Here is a 27,316-nt window from a genome sequence, read left to right as displayed (position 1 = left end):
AAAAATCGCCAAACCACGGGGAAAAAGGGCTCGACACGGAAAGTATTGCACCAACACCACCGATCCCGCCGGGTGATAGAAGGAATGTGTTAAAGACCCCGTGGCTTAAAAGAGATGTTCTCCCTACACACACACCCTCGCCTACTTCGTTCGCTCGCGATGAGTCAGTGGTTGTTGTTGGCTTTTGTTTTTATATCGTCTCTGGGCGTAAATGTCAAAAAACTACAGAGCCAGCACGGGATTTACATGTGCATGGGTGTGTGTGCAGATTCAGTTTGTTTACCTCTTAAAAGGCAACGCGCTAATGCACTGGCCAATATTTGCAAGATTTTGTTAAATCGTTTTTACTAATCTATTGTTTTTCCTTTCCACCCTTTGCAGTGTTTTGATACATCTCGTAGGGCAAAATAATTGTATCTGTGTAAGTGTGTGAGAGTGGTCTATGCCCTCGTGTGTGTATGTGTGTGTGTTTTTGTTTAATTTGTGAATTGTGATTCGCGCTCTGGGCCGTGAGCTTTTCCCGTTTTATTCGCAGTGCGTTTCTTTAAATCGGTCGGAACACAGCACAACAACGCAATCATCTCGTGTTTGTGTGTGTGTGTGTGTGGTCTATCGCTTTTTTTTTTCGTTCGTCGCCCAGCTGCACATCTATTTCGGAACCCGTGCGCGCGTGTGTGTGTGCGTGTATGTGTGTTTTGTTAATTTATTTCCCCCTCTCAACCAGTGTGCGTGTGTGCTGTATCCCCCCGCCCAATAGTAAAAAGTTGTTCTCGATCGTGCGTGATCGTGCGTGAAAAAAGTGTCTCTCCGGGTGTGTCTGTGCTTCGTTTCGAAAGAAGTAGAAGAATAGAGTGGGGGAATCAAATAGAAGCCTAGAAAAGGAAGAAAAAGAAGTGTGTACGTGTGTGTGTTTGTGTTTCGAAATCGAAGGCTGCTTCCTTCAAGGCTGTCCCTTTTTTTGGGAGAGTTTTCTGTAGCCCAAGAGTGTGCCCGACTGTGTGTGCCCCCGTAGCCCAAAGCCAGCAGGAAGGACGAAGGCTGCTGTAAAAGGAAGGAAACGGACATCAGCAACACATCCGTTCGTTTTTGCCACAACGCCTACTGTGAACCGGTCGAACATACGAAGTCACGTTCCAATCACACATACAACAAAAAAAAACCCCATCGTCTGATCCTGGTGCGTGCAGCAGCAGGCCACACAAGCACTCCGTAAGTAAAACCGAACCCGTGGTCAAAGTAAACAGTTTTAGAGCGAGACAGCAAGCTGCCCCTTTAGGAGGAGAAAATCCAACAGGAAAAAGCGCAACGAGATTGTGCCAAACGCAAATGCCAAAGGGGATTTCCCCCCCTGTGGGGAAGTTGGGTACCCGGCAAAGGGACGGGAAAATTCGAATGATCAGTCTGGCACAAGGGGGATGGTTTCGGAAGACAAAAATAGGCAACAAAAAACCTCATATGAGTATTTGCGCTTGTATCAGTGTGTCTGTGTGTGTGTGTCGAACGAGACTCATCCGTAGCGAAGTTTCTATTTTTGGGTCCACTTGGGACAAACCTGCCCCCTCGAAACACACACGCACACACCGTTTGCCCACTTGGGAGGAACGTGTGTTCTATTGTTGCACCACCCCACCAACACACGTCCCTCTTCGGGTGGTACACAAGACGAATCTTTGCATTAGCTTTGTTACCGGGTCAGGGAATAGATTTCAAAAAAAAAAAAAACCCTCGCTGAAACTGATACCATTCCACCCATTACTCTGTACCGGTTTAAAGGAGTTTGCACAATCAGCGTTTTTTTTTCGTTTTTTGCTTTCGTTTACGTCGGCAAACATTGGCTCCCCAGACCGTCTAGAACACATGCAGATGACAACAGAGTGCGTAAGCGGTACGTGCGGATGACTAATGTCGCGTGTGTGTGTTTTTCTCCCTTTTGCTTTTTACGGCTATAGATAAACCCTAAAAGGGGGAGTAGTAGTGTATCGCACAAAACCAAATATCCATCATTAAAAGGGGGTTGATTTTTGGTATGAGTCGGTTGCAGTAGTGGTAATAGGAAAAAGGAACCTTTCCGTCGTTCCGAGGTGGGGTTCGAGGTCTCCATGGCATTGCCATGGCTACCTGTTGTGCGTTGTTGTGGCGTTTGGGTTATTGTACCGCGAGCAAGGGTCTTTTTTTCCTAGAAACTCTAGGGAGAGAAACAGAACTTTAGGTCCCATACATGTACAATAACGGACCAATTTTATCAACAGTCAGAAATGCGAGGAGCCGGTTTTGGCATTAAAAGAAAACTTCATCAGAAAAAAATATATTGATGGAAAAATACAGGACAAACAATTTTGCTTAATATTGGCAAGAGATACAATTATCCAATGTGAAAGTTAGTTAGAACTAATAAGATTTATGATCCAACTAGATCCAACCAACATACGATCCTATATGCTCAACCATTAGGTTAAATTTGATTTTATTAAATATTTTGACTATTATACTACAGATTTGTTTCATCCTTCAGCTTTAATGTTTAGTAAAAAAATATATCATTTTTTTATTTTAAAATCAGTCAGTTTATTGAAAAATTTATACTATCATACAACGCGCTCACGTTTAGACCTTAAATGATTAATATTGCAACAAAACAGATAAAAATCCCCTTAACCACCTGATAACTGTGTAAAGAGCGACCACCTTTTGCGTTGATATCGCCGCAGTTATCGGAACAGAAATAAAAAAGAAGAGAAAGGAAGCAAATTAATAATGATAATATTTAAAAACTGATACCGGCCCTCAAAATACATTTTGTAGTTAAATATTTTAAAATATTTTACACAATGTTTGTTCGCATTAAAATGTTTTATTTTTAAATTACTGAGTGTTGTTTCTCTGTGTTATGTTTCTTAAGCAATCTCTCTATCTTTGCAACAAATAAACATTGCCTCACAAACAGCCCTGCTTCATGAACAGGCTTATTTGTGTGTGTGTTTGGATAGCATTTTGCCCTCACTTAGCGATAGCGTCCACGACACACCACGACCAAACCAAAGGAGTTCATATTGGTTGACTTTTCTCCATTCCCCTGTGCCGGGTGCACTGTAGCGCAGCAGCAGCAGCAAATTGTTATAAAAAAAAAACAAAGTATGATGCCATTGCATATGTTCGTACTTTGTGACAAAAAACGACAACAAACAAATGAATTGTTTTTTTTTTCATCCAACCCAATGCTGGAACGATTGCGAGTACCAAAACAGAGCGCACAGGTGCATAAATTATCTTTTCTGCCTGACTCATTGCGACGACCACCTTTTGCTTCGGTATCGTGCGCAGTTATCAGAAAAAAGGGAGGAAAAAGGAAGCGCAAATAAATCGACTTACGGTGTCACACATTCAACCGTACATTTCACCGCTTATGCCGATAGGTGCGGCTGATAAAATGGCACTTTACCTAATTAAATCAATCAGGTCCGGGATCGGCTCGCTTGGGAAGGAAGGATCCTGTTCCGGGCTTTGGACATTTCGATGCATTGCATTGGTTTGTGCACTCTGTCTAGTGGAAACGTTCCATTTGCTCATCGCAGACTATTTAGTCAGTTACTATTTCTCGGTCGCCAAACAACGATTGCAACGTTGCAAGCGCAAGAATAACAAAAAATCCCTTTTCCATTGATTTATTTTTATCGTTAAAACGTGTTTACGATGGGAAGTGTTAGAGTACACATTGTAGGATGCATTTGCTTTTCCACAAAACACTAAATTTTCCAACAGACGTTTTTCTGTGTGTTTTATTTCAATTCTAATTTTGGGTGCGTCTTTTTTTGCGCAATAAAAAAAAAACAATCAAACTAGAATCTGCTCCACCTGGCGTGGGGAAATTGTTTGGCCCTCAATCTCATCCGAAGATCATTTCGACAGGCCGTGTGAATTCAACATTGTTACGAAACTGTGTTACTAGAGGAAATGGAAAGAGGGTTTTTTTTGGTTGCTTTCTTTTAAACTATCGATCACGAATCGGTTGTTTTCCTTCTGCGGACACACGTTGAAGTGTTCCATACTGGCAACAAAGGCAATCGCTAAAGAACAGCGCTTAAGTGTGTTGATTGGTCAGAGCGGAAGGCAAAGATTGAAGGGTTTGGATGTGTTGCAATCGCATAGGAATTGTTGTTGATGGCGGTGTGTTGTAGAATGGTTCGTTTATAGAACAGGAAGCATGCTGTACGTAGCAACAACTAGAAAATATATCGATGATCTATAGTTTACAGTATATTTCGGTCAATAGTCTATGGTATTGAAGGATTGCTTAGCTAAATATACATTGTAAGACCCAATCACATAACAAATGAACAACAATATTCGGGAGACAAGACCGTTCCGAAAGCGTTACACATTACAAATCCTGAGAATAATTACCCTTGTATGTAATGCCCAGATATTTGTTTTGTGTGAAAAAAAACTGTAAATCTAGTTTTTCTCAAATTTTCAACTTAGATCCGCTGTCGCGTTTGACAGATAGAAGAAAACAAACAATCAAGGTGTGTATATGAAAGGTAGAAGTGTTGCGAACTGCCTTTTAGATTGGAAGGAAAAGAAAATCTTGTTTTACTCATTTCGAGCGATTTTTCTGAAGCCCGTCTAAAGCCGGGCTAAACATCCAAAAAACTTAAATGCCGATTTTTGTTCCTTTTCTTTATTATTAACAAAAAACAAATATTGGGGCCCTTTCCGTTTTGAGCTCGTAGGCTGAAATTTCAGCCTGTCAGCTGTTTGCTTTGTATAGCAGTTTTCGAGCAGCTATCTGAGTGGGTATAATATACAGGTGGGCTTATCCCAAGGTATATGAATTTAGAAGGCTGAATTTTATCGCTTCTGTTTCTGAATGAAGATATTAAGAGTGTTTTGTGTATTCGTCAAGCCTCCAGAAAGCTTGTTTGAGCAAAAGATGTCATCCGTCCTGTCAAAAGTGATGTTCAAATTTGATTATAAAAAACATGCTATGAGACCACCTGGACTACATACATATTGATTCTGGATTCCACCACCAGAACTCTTTAATGCACCTTGGGGTAAATGTAAACAACACCGAGTTTTCGAGCTGGTACTCGAATCTAATTCTAGCTTTAAAGCTAGAATAATCTAGACTGAAAATATCAGGCAAGTTTTATCTGTGGATTTGTATGGAGTGTTTACATGATTTCAGCCTCCAACTGGCAAACTTCATACAAAAAACTGACTAGAATCGTGAAGGGCCCCATTGTTCATCTTTCGACTTCGAGAGACGACTCTAAATAACATTTAACCTCATCAAATTTTCTGCAGCAAAAGGGGGACTTCAACCAACCTGCCTTACGATATAAATAACTCCTTTTTGTCCTAAATTTCTTCAGTTTTTGAATGCTGATGATACTAATGATCCGATCCGAAAAGATACTAATGATCCGATCCGAAAAGATACTAATGATCCGATCCACCCTTAAATCCAATTGCAAAATTATTCGCTAAGCATCACCCTTACCATAGGATGCGTAGGAGGATATTTTTGGCATAGGATGCGTTTTGCAATATCCCAAGAACACCTAGCTCTTACACACAACTGGTTGACTTCCCATGACAATAGGTTACTATCTTCTACATAGTAATTCCTGCTTTTGCAATTTACTGCCCAGAATTGTCATTTCCAAGTTATACTCTTCTCCAATAATTTGTGATCATTTGTTCAGTTTGTGTTGAATCAACCGAACACACGCAACTTTGCTTCATATGCAAAATTTCATCCATAACATTCTGAAAAGAGTGCTACTCGGTGCGCTACTCCCGGTCAGAACTTCGACCTTGACGTGCTCAACAGGTTAGTGAACGACTACTAATGTGATTAGTGCAACCGAGATGATCGTAACCAAACTCCAGCCCCTCGGGTTCATCACCAAAGCACTTCCACTAGCACTTCCGCCACAAAAACTCAACCCAACCAGCAGCCCTCCGAGTGTGTGCCCGTGTGTCTCCGATATCTAATTGGCAGGTCCTAATTGTATACTTGTGTGTACCCATCGCCACCATCTGCCACCAGCAACCAGTTCGTTCGGCCGGGCCGCGCGTGTACGTACATCTTCCGGGAAATCAGATACAGATGCTGTGTAGTCACGCCGACACTCTTTCTCTCACCGACACACACACTAACAACTACCGGAAGCGCAAGGTAGCCCCGGTTGGTAGCATGTTCGCCCTGATAACAGTTTACCCCGTTTAGTCGGCCCTTTACATTGCTCGGTTCCAATGACAATAGAGAAGTCCGCAGCTCGCACTGACTGACGTCACACGGGGTTGACAGGGCAGCATATAGTAGTGCCGTTGATCTCTGTACAAAGCGAGCGAGCAATGTTGTGCACCATTGTAGTGTAATCACCGTCCTCCAGATATGCCAGCCAGAGTAGTGAGTAGTGTGATGGTTGTGGCTTTTAGCGCTGTCACCCGGGATTGTGAGTCATCGGGTTAGGTCGCCAATGGAAGAAACCGTCCCAGAGTGGCTTTGCAGCAATGCCATTGTTGTCACAATATTTATCAGAACCGAGAGACACACTTTTTGTCTCGGAAATAGCAATTGTGTGTGTGTTTATGGAAGAAAATGTGTCTGGTCTGTCCACTGCTAGTGACACCCAATTTGAACGGGGCAAAACTGATTCCGTAGCTACACACACGCCGTTGACAGGGAAAGCGAAAGAGATAAAGAAAGATGCCTGACGCCCCCTTCTTTCTCCGCCGTTGCAGCATCAGAAGCAGAAAAAAGCGATAAATGATCGAAGAGGAAAGAATTCTGCGGGGGATGCTGGTGCTATGACACTACGCTCGTCGGTGCGGTATCGCCCACACTCTCTCTCTCTGACCAAGCCTGGCTGACAGATCGTCGAGATCGCGATCGTACACAGAAAAAAAAAACATATGTGGCTGGGCACCTACTTCCGTGGGTGACTTCCGGTCGGTGACGTCGGGATGAAATGGAACAAAAAACCCAGAGCAATCTCTGCTGCTCGGTTCGGTTCGCTTTCGTGTTTGTTGCATTGTATTGTTTCCGGGCTGTTTCGTTCTCGCTTTTCCCCTTTTCGGGCCCGGGCAAGAGATCTTGTCTTAATGATTTCCGCATTAGGGGTGCTGCTGCGGGCGGTCAGTTTGCTTTACGCATTTGTCGGCGTCCCGGGCATGTCACTGTGGGTGTTTTGCTTCTTCTGTTGTGGTTGTTGTTGTTGTTGTCGTTGCTGTCATTTCTTCATTTGGTCACGTTTAAATAATTTTCGACCGATTGGGCGAGCGTCTCTTGCTTGGCTGGCTGTCATCGTCTGAGGGGGGGAGATAAAAGGTAGATTAAAAATTAGAACAAATTTACGAGGCTTCACGTCGTTCTCGACACTACAGTTTTGGGTTAGTTGTTTGAATTGGTTTGTTTGCGTTTTAGTTTGGCGGCAAATTCGGTCCAAGGGAAAAATTGAAGTAACATTTTGAGTAACATTGAAGTAACCTGTCATCTTTTGTTGAGATTCATTCATATCATCTCTATATCATCCGTGATATTAGCGAATCACGAATCGAATCCCTAAAGATTCAAGAATATCCAAAGATTCATGAATCATCAAGGATTCATGAAGCTCCAAAGAAATCTTATAGATTCATGAATCCATGAACATTCATAAACCTCCAGTAATTCATGAATCTTAATATATGATTTGGAAAATACTGAACTTTCACGACTTAAGAACACGCCCATCGTGAGTTCAAGCCTCGCATGGACCGTTTCCCCATAGCAAAACAAACTATTCGGCTTCCTGGTACCTTGCCAAGAAGGCTCGAAAGCCTGTATAGTCTGGCATGACCACGTAAGTTGTTATGCCAAGCAGAAGAATAATAATAAGCTCAAGCTGTGAAGATAAATCTTGGTAAATTTATGACTCCCTTGAGATTCATGAATCCCCAGAGATTTGTGAATCTTTCGAGATCTATGCATCTTTGGGGTTCATAGATCTTTTGGATTCTTAAATCTTTTGAGATCCATGGATGTTTGAGATTCATGAATATTCGAGATTCATGAATCTGTCCAGTCGAGATTCAGATTCATTGAATCATTGCAAAGATGCATTCAAATTCATTCGTCTTGCTACACAGACGACCTCAAAATCTTTCTCCCAGTTTCGTCTCCTAGAGATTGCATTTCCCTACAAAATATTCTTGATCGTTTTTCGTCTTGGTGTTCTAGTAATTCCCTCACATTATGTCCTGATAAGTGTAACGTCATTTCGTTTAGTCGTTCGCAGTCTCCAATCACTTACTCGTACGTCCTAAATTCTGTACAAGTCAATCGTGTTTGTGTCGTAAAAGACCTCGGTGTCTTGCTTGACAGAGGCCTCACCTTCAGCCACCACATTGACTCAATTGTCAATCAGGCGCGGAAAACATTGGGTCTCCTAAAGAAAATTGCGTGCAATTTCTCCGACCCAATGTGCCTGAAGACTCTGTTCTGCTCTCTGGTCAGATCGATTTTGGAGTACTGCTCAGTAGTCTGGTCCCCTACAGCTCGAACCCACGTGGAACGTATCGAGCGGGTGCAGCGATCGTTCACCAGGTTTGCTATATGTAAAATCCTGGGTAGATTGTCCTCCCCCATACCTCCTTACGAGGACAGGTGTCGTCAGCTTGGCCTGGAACTATTGGAAAACCGCCGTTCCCATGCCCAATCCTCCTTTATTGCCGCATTACTCCTTGGTAATATTGATTCTCCTTCCCTTCTTTCTTCTATCCCTTTCTACGCCCCTAACCGTGTTCTTCGAAACCGCCCTCCCCTAGTGATCCCTTCCCGCCGAACTGCAGTGGGCCGTAATGACCCCCTTCTTCGTGCAATTCGTCGATTTAACTGTGTATATTCTATGTTTGATTTCAACCTTCCCTTATCCTCTTTCCGATCCCGCATCAGAACCCTCCATAATCCCGTGCTGCCTTAATTTTTAATTTTTAATTTTTAATTTTTAATTTTTAAATTTTTGATTCTAATTTTCTAAAAAAAAAATTTTTTTTTCTCAAATTTTTGATAATTCGTGTTAATTTTTGTTAGGTTAGGAACATAGGTAATAAGTATTATTTAAGCATTTGTGTAACCAAAAGGTAGACAAATAAATATGAATATTAATCTAAATCAGATTTACCCAACACCACCATGTAGCAAGGACTGACTATCCGGCTGCATGGTACTGAATGCAGTGTCGAAAGCCTTGTATAGGCCTTGTATAGGCCGGTATGTCCGGCATATAACGATTACGCCAATTAGAAAAAGTTTATCAAAATATAAATATGAAACTTCACATAAAGCTTTCGACAAGCAATACCAACGTTCTTGTACTGAAATTATTACCCATTTTTAATCAGTCCTTATGGTAGCTAAAATAACTTCAAAATTCCACACGAAATGACACGTCGAATTGAATTTTAGTTTTCTTATTTAATTCTAGAAAAATTTTCTTCAACACACTGTAATACAATAATGGTAATGCGTTCACATAATGACGTAATTTTATGTTTTTTCTAGCAGTTATTTTCAAAATTTGTCCCCCTTTTTTCCGACTATCAAATCAAATTGTAACTTAAATGCTAGACAAAATAAAAAATAATCCTTTCGAAATATTCTTCGATAAAGGCACAACAATACGCAACTAAACGACATCACACACAACCACCAAGTCAACGAGAACCCAGCAAACCTCAGGACAACCGTCACCAATGCTTCGTAAACAGCATTCTCTTTTCTCTGCTGCTCTTCCTTACTCCAGAGTTCCTTGGGATTCCGCTGCCCGTCAAGTTTGGTGCGTAGAATGTTCTTACTACCACCACCACCACCACAAGGAAGGAGGTGCCCCCGGAAGCGTGCACCAAACGCGCCGGCGGGTAGCCAAGGAGCAGGAGCGGAAATGAAAAAGGAAACAACATTCGTCAACGGAAATGCCGCCAGGCGCAGGCAGAAAAAGTGTTGCTGCGAGTGCGCGCAAGAATGGATAAAATGTGTGTCCGTTTTTTTTTTTGCCTACAGACCCTGTGGTGGCAGCTTTCCGTCACCAGAAGGAGGCCGTTTTTCCTTGGCTTCTTCTTCTACTTTTATTTCCCTTTCCGGGGCGCTGTGTTGTCGTTGGTTGGCAAATGAATAAAATGTTTATTTTTTGTTAGGATCTTGCTGGCATGGCCGGAGATTCAACTGGTTAGTAGCGGCGTAAAAGGGATGGTTGTGTGACTGCAGCCTACGCCGGCCCCGGGAGCGGCTGTTACTGGGCAGTAAGGCCAGGCAAATGAAGCACCAAACACTCAAAACGAATGATGCACGCGCGTCCATGGCGTGCTTTTTTCCACTCTTTTTGCTTTTCTGCCGCTTCCTTAAGGATGTCATCCGGCAGGGATGCAGGAGAAAAAAGCGCGAACCATCTGGGAGGCGTTCCTGTGTGCGCAAAAGTGTGTAAACATTGCGCTGCACAAACTGCTCCAGGCTGGATAAATGTCCAGGCGCTTCGGAAAAGAGAGCGAACGTGAAATATCATTGCTGGGTGTATTTTTAAAATCATTCAACGAGTTTTTTCCCCCAATTCTGAAGCTGTCCTCCATGCTGCGCTGCTTCGTGTTTGCGTATTCATTTGCGTATCTCAAGCCACAGTTTTACGTCATCCCGGGCATCGTTGCATCATGCGCACGTGTTAGAGTTGGGATAAGCCTCTCGCTCTTTAGGTTCATCAGGATTAGAGATGATACAAAAAAAAGCTGAAACAGACACTTGTGTGATTTGATATGGAAACGATTTCGAAAAAGTGGGACAAATTTTACGGTTCTTGAATATGCAATCTCACATGCAATCCACTAAACACACACACGAAACGGTGCCATCATGTCGTTATCGTTGGCATGGAAGGATCATATTTGCTTAAAAACCTGCTTTTTGCATTCCAAAATAAACTGTTGCACGTTAGTAGTTGTAATGTCCGGGTATGTTTGAATGTTGGATTAAAGGATCTAACATATGTTAGCATCTTTCCTTTAAAAAAAAATGAAGCTCGCGTTAAAAATCAACTCGTTGATGCTACTTTCCACCTACATTGCGATGTTTAATTTTCCCCCTTTTTTTAAACCTTGATTACACGCTCAAAGGTACCGTTTGGCGGTTATTTGCATTGAATGCACCAGGCACAGACCACACGCGATTCGTGCCAGCCGCTTTTCCTACTGCGTCTATTGAAATGTGTCTATTTTCTACTAGCGCTACTCCATTTTACAAGTGTCCGGTGCAGTTTTTTTTTGCTACTTTGCTGAGTGCCTTTGATGTTGTGCGGTTTTGTGTGCCGTAAAGCTTTTTCCTAGCAAATGAAGTTGTTGCATCACAGCCAAGGAACTGAAAGAGCTTTTCCGCCGAGTGGTATAATGAAACTAAAATGCAAAAAAATATAGTTTGAATTTTAAATTGTTAAACGGATTTGTTATGTTCAAAGATATTGCTTATAACTTATTCCTGACAATTTGAACTTTCTTTTAACTTTATGTATGTTGTACGATTATTTTTAAATTCTACACGAATTTATTGACCATTGAGAGCCTTTATTTATGATTTTTAATCTAATTTAATTGAAGAATTTCATTGCAATTATCATAATCCAATGCTCTATTCCTAAAGTTTTCCTGAATTACTAAAAAAGAATGAAGCTTTTGTAATCAAACATTGACCTTTCGGTTACTATTAATATATTCTGCAAACACTTTGCCGTTTTCAAGACCTTGAAAAAGCCACTCCAAAGCCAGGAAGGCCGGCGAGAGAGGGACAGAGACCTTTTTGGAGGAGACAGTAGCACCACTTGACGGCGTCAATTCTGTCGCAAACCCCATCGCTACCGATTGCATTTCTACGCCAAATGTGTTTCCGTTGCATATGCGTGTTTGTGTGTGTGTGTGTGTGTGTCGTATAATCGGGCGAGGTCATCGCAAACCAAGAACAGCCATGGCAAAGAGACGTGTCCGACGGCATAGAACGGGCGGCAAAACCCGTGCTGCGGTCGTCCGTTATCAGCAGAAGCAGCAGCAGCAGCGTCGCGGCAGATCCACTCTGGCCCAATGGCGCAATGCTATACACGTATTGGCGTTGTCCATTCTTATGTTTTCGCTAATGGTTGTTCGGTTCGGACAAAGCGATTCGAATCGGTCGCCTTTGCTGCTGCTGCTTCAACTCTACTGCACCATTTTTATCGGTCATCGGTCGGTTTGGCTACAACAGGGGGCCACCGGCGGATGGATCGTTAAGTGGACATCAAGTTTTAATGCTGGCGACTTCCCTGACCGTCCTCTGCAAGACACAGCAAAGACGGGGGTTCGCAATGGGGCGGCCGAGTGACTGTTATCACTGAAACGGTATCGGCGTAAGATACTGCGCGCGCGGTGCGTTTTTGCTGCACTGCATTTTGATCGAAGATGACGCGCGGGTGTTGTATCGGTCATTCCGGAGACTAATGGGTGTCTCGGCCACTTCCTTCTCCATCGTAGACGTTCTTAACGCCGAGGCGTGTCGTGCCTGGGGCCGTGTAATGGGCACATGTTTGTGTGCCTTGTCATCGGAGAGTAATGACTCGATCGCTGTGTTTTGTTTTAATCTCGTTTTGTACAGCAAGGGTTGCATTTTTGAGTCATTTACAAACTTTTACATGTATGCCTCATGTTGCTGTTAAATAGAACATGATTCAATTTCAGCCTTTTAGGTGGCTATCGGGCAGTTGCAATCGGAATGTGCAAATGCAGAATTCTATGTCTTTTTGAGTTGTTCAACTTCCTTGCTGACTCAACCGACTGAATGTATTCCAACTGGAATGCGTTCTTCTATAGCTTGAAGACTTCTTAACAACAATACAATGCCGACAGATGCCGTTCGAAGAGTCGTAAAATGGCAATAAACACGCAGAACTTGCTTATCTGTATGCTCACGGTTCATGAAAACACATCAAACAACAGCCACAATCCTCCCGGAATTCGTCCCCGCCAGTAGCCGGCATCGGGGTGTGGGTTTGTGTGAGTGGGCAGAAATCGTTAGAACATTAACCGACCGACCAGCCGTTAGACCATTGGCTGCGCGCGACTACGTGCCAACGAAGGACATCGATTAGCGTAATTGATCTTGCATCGATGGTGGTGTGACCCCCGCCGCGCACTTATCGGCTGAATGCAATCAGTCCGATTGATTGCAAATGGTGCCCACTCGCCGCCGCCCCTAGTGCAGCATAAACCGGAACTCGTCATCCTTGCCCATCATTTATCAACATCCTAAGGTTGCTTCTCCGCTCGCTCTGTTTTCACTTCGCACTCGTGGATTGTGGAAGCGAAGAGATGTTGGATTTAATTGCAGGACCTCCTGCTGCTGCTGCTGCTGCTGCTGTTGGCAAAATGGTATCGATGGTGGGGTATATCGTGTTGCCGGCGACGATAACACTGACCAACCGCTGAATGGTCTGGCGCTGGTGTTTGTGTGTGGGAGTGCAGGCTTCCGAGGGGTGCCAGGAGGCAATTAACAATTTGTGACCATTGACGAAGGAAGAAAGCCACCAAACCGGTGGGTGAAATGTGCAGCGAGTGCAGCTTATTCGTGCTGTTTGTTTAATTTAGGTCGATTAAGTCCGAGATGGTCTTAGGTTGGTAAGTGTTGAGCCCGAATCGTGAAAGAAGAGGTTATGTTATTTTATATCCAATATTGTAAGTTAATTTAAATGATGGAATCGAATCACGAAAGGAATATCCAAAGATTCTTGAATCTCTATACATATATAAATCTATGGAAATGGATTCAACTAAAAAAACCAAGATGTTTCTTATTTTTGCATGCTTTTTCAGATGTTCAATATTCTTTGGAGGGTCATAACAAGTCATACCATGAATAACATGAATGATTTGAAAATCCGAAAATTGGAAAAGATTCATTGGTCTTTAGAGTTTAATGATTCCTCAAAGATTATCAATTATTCTGATATTCATAGATCTTTAAACATTCACGACTCAATGGAAATTGATAAATCCATAGAAATTCAGAATTTTTGTAGAATCATTTATTGAAGATCTATCAAGAATTGAGTTTCAGCTTTATTGATTCAATTTCAAGAATGAATTGGATTTATTTCATTTACCTGAATCGAAATTACGCATTTCTATAATGTTTAGATACTTTAAATCCTTGCTTAATTTACAGAATTACCTTGCTGCGATACATGTTTTATGTTTGAAATGACTTGAAAAGGTGAACTTGAAAGATGAACTTTTTTTTTTGAACATGCTGATGTCCTGATCTAACGACCCTTAAAATAACACAAGTTATTATAACTGCACCTGAATAGAAACTCCAGTGTTAATCACAAACCCTGAATGCATCCTTTCAAAGTCTCCTCATCTAGCACATTTAACAAAAAAAAACTGCTGCAAATCTCCACCGCAATGGAAGCAAAATTATTCTTTTCATCTTCATAGTCGAACGCGGTTCGTCAATGTGAAAGCACGCCGGCTCTCAACGGTGAAAAGAATCCTGCCCGGTTTACCTCTACGGGCAGGGGCTGGCAAGTAGGATGCATTTGCTACATGTTTGTTTGATTATGATTCTCGCCGCACCATGCTGTTGCCATGAAGTAACAAGTAACAATTGGCCGCTCAATGGCCACGGCGACGACGACGTCCTCCTTTCCGGTGAAGTGCACGTTTGAGCCTAACAAGCGATTGATGATGGGACGCAGTAAAACAAAACAGAAGAGCAGAATAGAACCCGGAGAAGAGTGTCCTGACGTTGCCGTGTGATGCCTTCACATCTGGCCTTGGGGCCTGCCATTCGACGTCGAGGTCAAGGAGGCAGCAACGGCCTGCCAGTCGGCACAGTAACGCTAGGTAATATGGGTTGGGTTTTGCGTGAGGGAGGGCGAGCGTACCGCTTGTCCTTCCGGGCTCCCGTTCAAGGGTCGTTACTTTCAAGCGTGCCTCAGCACAAAGTGCGCTCGTATCCCCCCGCTGCCATCAGCTGCCATGATTGACGATGATTCATGCGAGAGCGGTATGTGTCTACTTGATGCGGCTCTCGTAGCTCGTCGGAGTTCTCGTTTTCTCGCTGCCATTTTTACCACCCCCCCCCCCCCCACCTCCCTTCCATTATCACACTGAAGCCACGGCAACTGATAGCTGATATGATGGTCCAAGGACATGTTGATGCGAGGGAGGTGGATGCTCGCAGCCATTCATGCCACCATTTAAGGAAGTAACAACGTGATACTGTTGTCCCGAACGGTTTTCTGCTTCCAAACGTTGTAACGGTACACCATGTATGTATACACACACACACACACACACACACACATTTGGGCGGTGGTCGTTCTTTTGGTACGGTTCATTGGATGACGATGCCCCACGGCGCTTTTAAAACCTATGAATATTGTAACGAATGGGCCCTTCGGCTGTGGGACAATTTTCAACTGTCAAAATGGCGTGTAACGATTAGGCGTGTAACACGACATGCGTGTAAACGTTCTGTTAGATGTGTATTTGAAATTTCTGGAGTTTGTTTGAGACGTAGTTTTTAATATTTAAAGAAATAATTCTGAGTTTTAGAGACGTCTGCATTTATTTTTACTAAAATGTTCTGTGATTTTATTTCCAAACGTTTAACAAACCTGATGTCACCTTTGTTTGATAGTCCTGGTATTCTTATGAGATGACGTCAGCAACTAAAACTGTCCGTCAAATCTGTGACTTTGTCATTGATTGCCGTATCCAGGTAATGACAGGCCTTCTAGTCTTTACATTAGTCAAATTTGTTTTATCGGCAATTCCTTTCAATATACGGATATTTCCAATGCTCCAACATGCCCAATTATCAGCTTCTAGAGGACTTCAAATTTGTTGGTTAAACCTTCATGCATTGGGGTTTGAGGCTCTATGAAGTTTTTGGAAGACAACAAAAAGCTGGCCGGACTAAACCAACATTTCTCTATTTGCTGATCCTCGTGAAGTATCTTCAATCAGACCAAGTAGGTCTTAGCGAGTGTGGAACACAAAATCAAGACAGAACTGTACGACTTCCAAGAGCAGGATAATCATTTATTCTTTCCGGGAAAGGAAACAATGAAATCTTTGAACAGGATTCGCTCATAGTTCTTTTACATGATCTGTAGTTAAGTGGCTTTTCTATCGAGAATCGCAATAATACACGGAAGTCTTGGTTGAGCTTTTTATCTAGAATTTTGAAGAATAATGACTTTGTTGGGGAGTTGTCTGAGAATTGGGGTGTGAGTAGTGTGTCGGGTATTGAATTTCTATGAATCTTTGATAGGACCAATTGCCCTTGCAAACCGTTGTCGACCATGTACTAATTCCAGGTAAGTTGAGACCATCGAGTATAAGTCTTTTTGGAAAAGTCTTCACTCGGTGTTTGGATATGCTCAAAGAAATACACAGTATAAACAACTTGAAGAACATGATATTTTTCTATTTTCTACTGCATGACTATAGTTATGCGAAACACAAAAGATCCTCTTGCAGTTGAAGAAAGCACTTAAAACCTAAAATTTAGTATTTTTCTACGCCCTCGGACCAAGCAACATATTTGAAACGCCATAAAATAAATATCTCATACCCACCCACCGGAGTTCATTTGTGGGTAGCGCACGTTTCAAATAAAAAAAAAATAGACCATCCAGTCACTCCATCGATTTATGCGACTACTGACCGGCCCCCGCCCGACCGGACCTACTGAACCATTACAACCATATAAATAAGCGTTACCACACTCGGGACGAATGGTTTTTTTCCCCCGGTGGCGATGGAGAGGATTGTGCTTAGTTTTTTGACTTATTTAGTGCTTCCGTTGTCACCTGGGAAGTCGCAAAAGCCAAAGCCACACCCGACCTCTGGCCGCAGCGTGTTACATTACCGTCAATCGGCAGATCGACATGTTTCCTTTTCATCGTGCTCTCGTGCCACCCTGTCTTTTTGTCCCTTTTTCGTTCGTCCCCTCTTCATTACTTCAGTTTTGGAGAGTAAAAGAGAGGGCTAGGTAAAAAAGGAGCAGAAAACTGCACAGTCCACAGATCCTGATAGGATTCCGGCAAGGTGGTTGGGCTTTCCTTTTGCGCTCGTGTGCCCAATTTACTGCTTACGGGTTACTGCTTACCGACCTCGGCCTAGCCCTGGGCAATGGGGAAGAAGATCACTTTCATACATATTTTATTGGCCAGAAGTTCGTGCGGGTTCAGCCGGAAGGCGTCCCCGGCCCGGGTAATGTCTTCACACGAATTGGCTTTTACAGCCGTGTGTGAGTGTGCGAGTTCGACAGGGCGCGCTTAGCTGTTGTGGAGGCTTTAGTCTTTTAGGCGTAGTGAACCCTGTGCCAGTAATGCAGACTTTCTCGTTCTTGTTGTTGTCTTCTCGCTTGGAGCTTTTTGAAGGTGAAACGTGCGCATCCAAATGCTCCAAATTAAGGTGTCGTAATGATCCTTTTTATTGAGCATTGCTAACGATTCAGGGTAGTAGCAAAGACGGGGAAGGGTTTGAGGAGCGGGCAAACGATGCGCTGCCTTGAGCCAATTTCCGGACCAGGTGAAACGACGAAACACGCGGCGCCCGGTGGTGGTGGTGGTGGTACCGAGACAAATTTCAGCTAATGCATATACTCAACGCTGATTCGAATTTCAAATAATCTTCTTTGAGACTATTTTATGGCGTGAGGATTGTGCGGAAAGGAGAAAAAAGAGAGCGAGAATACGAATTACTGTGTCCCTCAAATAGATCTAATTTTCATACAGTTTTCTGCCGTGAGTGTAGATTGTACTTGGTACATTTGTGTACAAAAAATCGTCGAGGACAAGCAATGCAACATTCGTTTTAAGAAAAAAGTTAAGAAATTACTGGAAGAAAATGTTCTTCATTTTTTTTTAATTAAAGTTAAAATCAATCCTATTACTTATAGCATAATAATATCATACTATAATATAAAGTGGGTCCCTATAACCTAACACAAAGGAAGAGAAGGGTGTATTCAATAACGGACTGGTTGTCTAAGTGGTTTGGATGGAGTTCTTCATCTTCTTCTTTTTCGTGTAACGTGCTACGCGGACATACCCGGTCTATACAGACTTTCGAGACTTAATTCATTACCACGGATGGGAGGTGCATTCTAGGCTTGAACCCATTACGGGCATGTTAATGAGTCGTTCGAGATGACGACTGTACCACGTGACCGCCTCTTGGATGGAGCTTTAAAATCTATTAAGATAGAAGAGAATCAATAGGACCGCAAGCAGAGACATCAAGAGCTTTAAGTCTATTTTCTGAACATTCAAGACCAAACAGTGAACATCTTTGTTTCATATTGAGAACAGGAGACACTACCTGACCATGGAAGGCGATAGAAAAGTGTTCGTGTAAATTGTCATTGAACAGCTTCTAACCTCTAGTCATCAATCCTATATTGTTGCGCAGTAACTCTAAATTTGTTACGAATTTATGTGAGGATTATGTCCTAAAAACTGGACAACACATTGCAGCTTTCTGAGATACAGGGTTTACCAGACCAATAAACTGAAAACTAAATAACTGTCCACAACTGTCAGCAACTTCAGCGGTTTCTGGTAGAAAGTACCTAATATATGACACAGCACAGTGCTCTGTGTGGTAGGCGGTGATGACTAATCAAAGAGAGGATTGTTATAAAAATGTAAACAGTTGTGTATTGGCCTGAAATGCCTTGTAAAATGGAAAAATTTGTTGAATAACTCAATTAACGCTTGAATAGATTAAAAAATCATTTGAGTGTTCGACCCGTTGCTCGAGATGCATAACAACACAAGGGAAAGTGTCTTCAATACTGCAATGGGTCCAAGTAAAATCAAATCTTTAGAGTGCTTTTTTAAACCCTCGTTTTAAATGCTACAAATCAGTTACAGTCGTTTAGGGTCATATTTAATTTATTCTGTAAACCAATGCAATCTTGTATTTTGGTTGCTTTTATTTTTCGTGAAATATTCCGTTGACCGACCGACCATCACACTTCTGCCCAGCAACGCGCCACAAAACACGCTTAACCCCGGTTAATCCACTTTCAAATAAAGCCGTTGCAGTGGTATCGTGCGATATAGCCACAGAGAGACAGAAAAAAAATACACACAAAGCAAAAACGCCACTCCATTTTCACTTTCCTTGGACCGTCTTATGACCGCCGTTCGCCATTCCGCGAGATGAAGCATAACAACGGCACAGAAAAACGGCTAAGGGTAAGAGCAAACAAGCCCCCTCCCCCTCCCTCCCATTCCGAAGGCCATTATGTGAGGCAACGCGCGCTGTGCCCTCGGCTGCATGCGCTGAAGGATATATGGTGCGCTCTCGAAAGTGTTGTCTGATACGACGGTGTTCGTGTGTGCGCTTTTTTAGCCCATTTTTTGGACCTGCCTTCGTTGCCGTAGTACAGTGGTGGAGTCGTCGCCGTCGTTGCGGGTCACTGCGGTAACTGGTGCAACATGAACAGACACAGACACGTGCACACACCGAACTGCATCGCTTCGGTGCATAATGTGGTGTGTATAATAATGGCGCCCTCGACCATCACCGTTGTCATCGCCGATCGCCCTTCCTTCGTTTACCCAGCGTTTTCTTGCTTTACCTCGTTTGGGCGCTGCTGCCGCTGCATATTAATGTAATTAACATTCGCGCGTTCCGTGTGTCTTGCGAGCTTCGTAGCAAAGCGAAAATTAAAATAAAAAACAACACAAACAGAACCCCGGCACATGTGTCCGATCGCGACCGGCTGGGGTGGCTTCGTTGTTGGGGTGGGGTATACGCCACCGGCTTGTTGGTTTTTGCGCGATAATCGCGGCAATAGCTATAAACAGTAAGGCACGGGCGGACGTATTGGGCGCGTCGTAACGGCGGCAGCACGCGTCTGCGCGCAGATGGAACGTAAGGGCGCGTGCGATGTTTTGAGGGGGTTTATAGCGCGCGCGCAACTTCCATAACGTCCCAGGATCAAGGGGCGCAAGTTACTTCGCAAATCCGACCGGGTGCGGGTGACTCACGTAACTAAATCCACCCACTCCCATTCCCTGATAAAAAATATTCACGGTAATATCGAGCATGGTAACAAAATAGGAAAATATAGTTATAAAATATTCAATATCGGCCTTTTTTTCTATTTCAATCTTATAAACTTGGTGTGTCATTAGTAGAAGGAAGAATAAGGAAGGCGTAAAGGCGATAACCGTTCAAATTAATCTGCGGAAAAACGTTGAACGTTAATTTTGGGTTCACTATTCTGTATAGCATGATTAAGGGATCGTCTATACATTACGCGACACAAAAAAAGATACATCACTACTGTTTCAATATCGATTTTCTGTGGCTAACAATCAGTCTTCGTTGTTAAATCCTACATCTTACTAACTTATGACGGTCGAAAGATTTTGAAGATGAAACTGTTGTCCGGGAATGTTTCACTAAACAGAGACCAAATAAAGTTAATTATGAAGATGATTAAACGACTTTTGAAAACGCTTAAAGGATTCCCCTCTACACCTTGCGATCGTTACGTCATTTATGGAAACTTTTATCGAGAGAAAAAAATAAAAAAAGTGTGATGTACATGGATTCCATGGTACCCTTATTGGACAGTATGAAATCCAGTTGGATTATAGGAACTTCTAGGCTAAAAGTATCAGAACTCATGAAAACGCTTGTCATAGGGATTGAGAATTAAAGATGTACCAAACAAAAGTCGTACAAAAAAAATCATAACATTTTTTGAACAAATAAAAAAAAACAATTAAATAAAGTCATTCAAATAACCGTAAAATAAGACACGAATTCAACATGGATCCGCCCCCTTTCGATTATAGTTCCGCTAATTCACTATCTTATCCTTTCCCACCATTGCCTGCCACTACTACTACTACTCGTCAGTAAAGGTAAGGAGTCAATTATGGAAGCTGGCTGAGCCGGTTACATTCCATCACGTGCGCCATTCGCTTGGCCCCGCAGAGGTAATAGCGCGTGCGCGTGCGCAAAAACTTCCTGTCGTCCCATCCCGACTGCTCCCCGTCGTCAGTTGGCGGTGCGCATAAACATTGTATTTATTGCTTTATCTTCATTCCACCAGCCACCAGGCGTTGCGTTCTCTCGAGCCTTCAAGCAAGGGGCAGAAGGAAAGCAAAAGAAACAACTCTTTTCCGGTCACTGCGGAATAATCGCGCACAGTTTGTGAGATGTGTCACTCTGTCACTTTAGAACAAACTCCTTTCGCCACCGCCCTCCCCCGGGGCCCGGGTCGTGGCAGTCGCACGTGGCTCAAGCGCACACACACACATGGTTGACGGCCCTCACCATCGCCCGGCTGGTGTTATTCTCACCCGCGTCCATATGCGTCATGAAAAAAAAACGGGTGTGTGATTGTGCGCGAATCGCGTCTTTTATGCGTCATCACGAGTTTAATGTTATTCCTGCCGGTGTTGTTTGTGATTTGTTTGATTGCATGCTGTTTTTTTTTGCACGATGCATCGCACACATACACGCTGACTAACTGATGCAGTCTTGTAAAGAGGGCAAGATGCGGCCAAAGATCCGATTTGATGGATGCACTGGAGAAGGAAAGTGAAATGTGTGCATCCCGTGTACCAAGTAGTTCAACTCTCCTGGAGGAAGTGGAAGCAAAACAGATTGCAAATGATTCGCCCGACAGCATGACGGATGAATGTGTCTGAATGGGGAGGGGGGATAGTTTTTTTGTACCTCCACTCTTACCATTTTAATTTATCATCTTTTCTTGCTCTTACTCTGTGCCATTTCTTATTCGCGTCCTGTTACAAAGTAGTGTCTGCGGCACTCCATCACACTATAGGGAGCTCGCGTACGCATTGTATGTTTTCATCTTTTCATTAGTAACTTCTATCAGACGTTAAGTGCTGTTGGTCTATTTTTAGACGAGCTTTTCTTCCCTCACCGAAATCAATCTTGAGTATCTTTTGTCAGTGGAAATATTATAGTGTGTGTGTGTGTACGACGCTCGAAACGCACTGAATGATATCTGCTGAAACTTATCTTAAGAAGGAGATGTTGTGTTTTACGCGTTCGGCTTTGTTCGACTTCTTTCCTTTTTATGTAGGGGGAAAGGGGGAACACTCATTAGCATTCGGGCTCTGAGCTTTTTTGTTCGGATTGCGGGGGTGTATAAGCAAAATTTGTCACGGTCCCTGCACCATAACGGTACGCGGTTTTATGTACGGTTTTATTTCATCTTTTTCCCCATACGCCACACCAAGAGTGTGTTCACTTCCTGCTGCTGCTGCTGCTGACGGGCGATCGCTTTCATTAAAGTTTTCCACGACGAGAGCATCTCATAAATTTATTGCCGGCAGCAATATTATTCCTAACGGGTGTGTGCAAAGACTTGTTTTTTTTTCGTAATAAACTTACTGTTACACGCCTCTCTCTTTCTCCCTCTTTTTCTCACCGCACGATACACATCTTTCATGTGGTTTTTGCACGCTTTTTTGTTTGTTTATTTGTTTGGCTTTTGCTGTTTAGCAATTTAGGACCGTTGAAAAACCAACACACAAAAGCGCCACTACTACTGCTGCCTGTGCTGAGACGTTGCGATGCGAGGGCAAACTTCTCGCCATAAGCACGTTTATTGTTTTCCGCCCTGTTTGCGCTGTGGCAGTTTTTATTATTGTGAACTAAATAAATGGATATTTAACCTTATCGCAACACGATGCGTGTCGTGTGCAGCCTTGTGCTTGGTTTGTAACAGTAAGCTTTACCCCGGTCTGATAGTGGTAAACGTTCGCTTAGTTTATTCCATTTTTATGCACCAAGAAATATGCCTTTTTGGGTTTGCTCTTTCAGGTTACTGGTGGATTGTATTTTAACGCTCAAAATATGTCTCAATAAAGCACTCATTCGTCGCTATAATGCTCCAAATCGATCCAAATCAAGATAGCACACCCTCTAGCCTGCAAGCTTACGTCAATCGTGTGTCTGTGCTTCTTTTTCCTCGCTCTCTCTCTCTTGTGAAAGGCCACCTTTCTGTCCAACTTTTCACTGTCACACAGAACCTTCTCCCTCCCCTTCCTTGACCTTCTCTAACTGTGACCTCCCGTCCAATGTGGCGGCCACTTCGTGGTGAAGCTTTATTGCATTTAATAGATTTAAATTTTGACCTCCGTCTCGCCGGTGGTGGTTCATCGCGAAAGTAGTCGTCAGCAGCAAGAGGGGAGGCAAGGCAATTTTTTTTTCATTTTTACAACACACTATTGGGGTGGCGTGATGGTGTACCGAGACCCCAATGCAACGTTCGAGGCTTGGCAGAGTGGCAAATTAACTCCCCATGCTGTGTGTAATGCGCGAGTTTACCGCGTGCTGGTGCTGTGTCTCTCCCTTTCACAGCGATCCGCTCCGATGACTAATGTCCGTGTCTGTGCAGTATGGCGGAACACCATGGCAAAAACGCCCTTCATCTCTCTCCCCTTCCATGCTTACAGCAAGCGGCCGGTGAGGTGATGCAGCAAACTACAGCACAACACAGAAAAGAAAGAAATCCTCCCTTTGGCGCGAACTGGAGCATTCCTCTTTTTTCCGTATTAACTCTGCTGGGTGATTTATTTACTTTTCACCACAACTATGTACCACACACTGGCTCTTTGATGGTTTCCCCGGCCTCGGCCCACAAGAGGATGCTGGTTACCATCAGAGGGGGAAGCAGGGACAGTGTGAAGAGGTGGACACTCTGTACTTCGCGGTCGGATTGTCTTACTACCCGCTCCTGGGAAAAAAGAGCGGTGAATCCATTCGTGGGCGCAAAGGCGGAACGTGTCGGACCGTACTCCGGAACTGATCCGACGCAGCCATTTTGAACTCTGGAGAGTGAATGTGTGTGTGTGTGGTTTGTGTTTTGCGTGGATGATATGCCATTTTTCCTCCGACTTGACGCCATCCGAGCCGAGATGGGAGATGAAGCGAGTGTGTGTGGCTGTGTGTTTTTATTTTTAAACTCAAACGCCGCACTTCCACCCAAAAAGCCTGTCAGCCATTACTGAGCACTTTTGCGGAAAGTATTTAATAAAGCTGTACTTTGTGACAAATTACTGCTCTCCAGCATGGATCCGCTGACGTATTGAGCTGCTGATGCCCACTAATGCTCTCTTTTGCCCATCTGGACACATATTGGGTGGAAGACTAACGCATAAAAGGGCATGAGTCATGGTGGCGTGACGCGCTAGGCTCTACGTACTTCACGCAGCACAGGAGAGATTATGTGTTCCCTTGGGGCACTTTTTTGTTGTTGATAAACATCCCATTCAGCGCACACCAGCGGGCCGGGTCAATGTCGCGGAAACGTAGTACGTTTATCAGCGTTAACAACCACAGCTGATTGCGTGAAACGTGGAACAGTCATAGTGTGCACCATTCAGCACCATCAGCGTACTCCAGCAGCAGCTGGTGGCGAACGGTATTTGTTGTAAAATATGCGAAAGGAAATTCCAAGCTTTGGGGAGGTTGCGATAAGCGTTCGATAATCGGTTCCTCAAAAAATTAGCCCGAATTGTTATGTTTGCATGGGGAATTCACCACAGCTCAAACGCTCGTTCGATAAGCAAGCGATTGCTTCATAGCTGTTTCACCTTAAGCCCGGTATGATGCCATAACGTGATAAGACGACAGGCGAGTGTCATTAAATAATCGTTGACAATAAATGAAATACAATTTACACTTTCAAGACATCAACTGCGCATTTTAAATCACAATCAGAATCTCACATCAACTTCAAAGAAATCTCAAATGTGTATTGAAATGTTTCAGGATATAGAAATTTGAGAGACATGTTCTAAAAAAGCTAAGAAACTTTTTTTGTTTAGTTCACTAGAGTCATGTTGTATCCTGGGTACTGATCTAGAGGTTCTTCCACCAACTCAAAATGATGTGCCGACACTCAAACTTGTAAAAATGCAACATGAAATTACAGGGCACTTTGAAAATTGCTTCTTGGAGTCCAAAAAGTCCAAAGAACAATGCTTTTATGATAAACGGGGCGAGTATGGGCTTCGAACGACGAGATCCATTCGCCGCGGTTGTCAGAAGGCGCTCACTTGGCGCTCAATTTTGAAATAACGTACCATTGAGAGACCGTAAGAAGCGCGCGAAAGAATGAGTTCTACCTGCCGGAGTCGAACGTTCCCGTTTGTATGAGGAGAAATCCGCGAGGTTTTGCGCTGCGGATTTGGAACGAATGTTGTTTTCAATGTAACGTTTTGCTTTAAAATGTGCTTTAAATGATTTAAGAGAATTGAGCTAAGAGGTATGTACCATTTTGAAAATGTTTTGTGATCTATTTCCAAAAAAAAGTCTTCATCAGTTTTAAAAAAGTATAAAAAAACATAAAAAATATCGAAATATAAATAAAAATACAAATATCTATAATAAAAAAAATTAAATTAAATTTAAATTAAATTTAAATTTAAATTATATTAACTTAAATAAAATTTTTAATTAAAGTTTTTTTATTTAAAAAAGTTTATATATATATATATATATATATATATATATATATATATATATATATATATATATATATATATATATATATTTATATATATGTATAAATATATATGTGGGTTTTCCACTCCAATTAACAACTGTCCACAGTCTACTAGCAATCTTCGATTTGAAAAACACGATTGTCTACCACTTACAAACAAGTCAAGCCGTTTTTGGTACACTGTCCATTTCAATTTCACAATTGTCGTCTTCGAAAACACATGTCAGATGCGGCACGGGTTGTTTTGGTTTTGGCTGGAACGTGTATCACTTGATGTTAGGACAGCTGAGCAAAATGGACATGCTAGGCATTTTCACAATGCAGAAATGTTGACATTTATCGGTGCTTTTACTTGTAGCCAGTGAAAAAAAAAATTACAACGTCCCAAAATAACCTAAAAACTGTAACGATCCAAGAATAACTAAAACCAAATGATAAAACTGTTTAACATGTCCAAATTGCTCAGCTTTCCCATATTCTGATATTCAATCAAGACCTGTTTACAACATGGTTCAATTCTTACAGACAAGTGATACACGTTCCAGCCAAACCCGTGCCGCATCTGACATGTGTTTTCGAAGACGACAATTGTGAAATTGAAATGGACAGTGTACCAAAAACGGCTTGACTTGTTTGTAAGTGGTAGACAATCGTGTTTTTCAAATCGAGGATTGCTAGTTGACTGTGGACAGTTGTTAATTGGAATGGAAAACCCTGTATATATATATATATATATATATATATATATATATATATATATATATATATATATATATATATATATATATATATATATATATATATATATATATATATATATGTATAAATAAATAAATAAATATATATATATATATATATATATATATATATATATATATATATATATATATATATGTATAAATATATATATATATATATATATATATATATATATATATATATATATATATATATATATATATATATATATATCACATACATACATAAAAATATATATAGATATTTAAATATTCATGTAAAGGTCTATTTTAATGTTTTTTATATAAATTCATAGAAACTTTATAGAAAAATATCACAAAACATTTACACCATGTAAATAACGTTTATAACTCTTTAAAATAATATCAATCGGTATTTTTATACTTTTTTATAAAGTAAATCCAATCCTGTCGTCCCTCCTAAATTTGAAATAACTAAAATTCAAATTTAAAGAAATTGAGTAAAGCTGCCTTATAATTGATAACGAATCATCCAATAACGAATGAAATCCAAAACCAACGGTAAAAAAATCAAAATTCAATACTTAACCATCCTTGAATCGTACATATAAACGTCTTTAAATGCTTGACAGTTATATCTCATGATGATGAGCATCTCTCATGAGCGTCGAACGGATTTCGTCGTTCGAAGCCGGTACTCGCCCCGTATGACTCTTTTGACTGGAATTCCCTAAGTTAACCTGTTTTTCTTGCTGTGATACTCTTTGTTATTTATTTTGTGCTGATGTTACATTGTACCGTGATGCTTTATGTTATTATAAGTTTAGTTTATAAGATCAGTGATAAGGCCAATGATGGCCAATCACTTAACATTTACAAATAAACAAATAAACAAATATAAAAAGATGTAAGAAAGTGTCCCAAAAGGTTCTATACCCCTGAAAATCTCTGTATTAAGATCATTCAAATGTAATGATCAGGCTTTTTTGGTGACTAACTTGGTCTTGTACTTGGA

The 27,316-nt window shown here is 42.0% G+C and overlaps 1 protein-coding gene and 1 long non-coding RNA gene across 3 annotated transcripts in view; one reads left to right on the top strand and one right to left on the bottom strand.

Moving 5' to 3' along the window:
- Positions 1–27,316, top strand: part of LOC120954647 (E3 ubiquitin-protein ligase MIB2) — a 61,451-nt gene that overhangs the window by 980 nt on the left and 33,155 nt on the right. For both annotated transcript variants that reach the window (XM_049610490.1, XM_049610489.1), the window contains exon 2: positions 382–1,209. The gene's annotated coding sequence lies outside the window, so the exon portion shown is untranslated. The remainder of the gene's footprint in view (positions 1–381; positions 1,210–27,316) is intronic.
- The window catches only part of LOC120954651 (uncharacterized), a 57,140-nt gene continuing 34,352 nt past the window's right edge, over positions 4,529–27,316 (bottom strand). Inside the window, exon 2 of the long non-coding RNA XR_007452760.1 lies at positions 4,529–7,319. This is a non-coding gene — a long non-coding RNA (uncharacterized LOC120954651). The remainder of the gene's footprint in view (positions 7,320–27,316) is intronic.

Source organism: Anopheles coluzzii, chromosome 3 (genome assembly GCF_943734685.1).
Source record: "Anopheles coluzzii chromosome 3, AcolN3, whole genome shotgun sequence".
In the NCBI taxonomy this organism is placed as follows: Eukaryota; Metazoa; Arthropoda; class Insecta; order Diptera; family Culicidae; genus Anopheles; species Anopheles coluzzii.
Note: the sequence above shows the minus strand (reverse complement) of the source record. Positions and strands in the feature narration are given on the sequence as shown.